Below are 238 nucleotides of genomic sequence, written 5' to 3'. Positions count from 1 at the left end.
TTTTTCTAGTTTAATCTATGTATAATTTGTAAAATTGAAGCACTTCATTAAAAAAACTGCAAGGTGATCTATCTATCTATATACAGGGATGAGATTGGCCAAAAGGCAAAAAATCTGAATTTCCACGCAAGTAAATTTTACGTGTGTGCAATCATTTAATAATAAATTGCAGGCAATTTAAGATAATAAATGAATGATTACATCGATACTTAACATTTAGTAAAAAGTAAAATTACCA

This window comes from Parasteatoda tepidariorum, chromosome 4 (genome assembly GCF_982258835.1).
Source record: "Parasteatoda tepidariorum strain Cologne lab strain chromosome 4, Ptep-v5.0, whole genome shotgun sequence".
NCBI lineage: Eukaryota > Metazoa > Arthropoda > Arachnida > Araneae > Theridiidae > Parasteatoda > Parasteatoda tepidariorum.
This window is presented reverse-complemented; position numbering follows the sequence as displayed.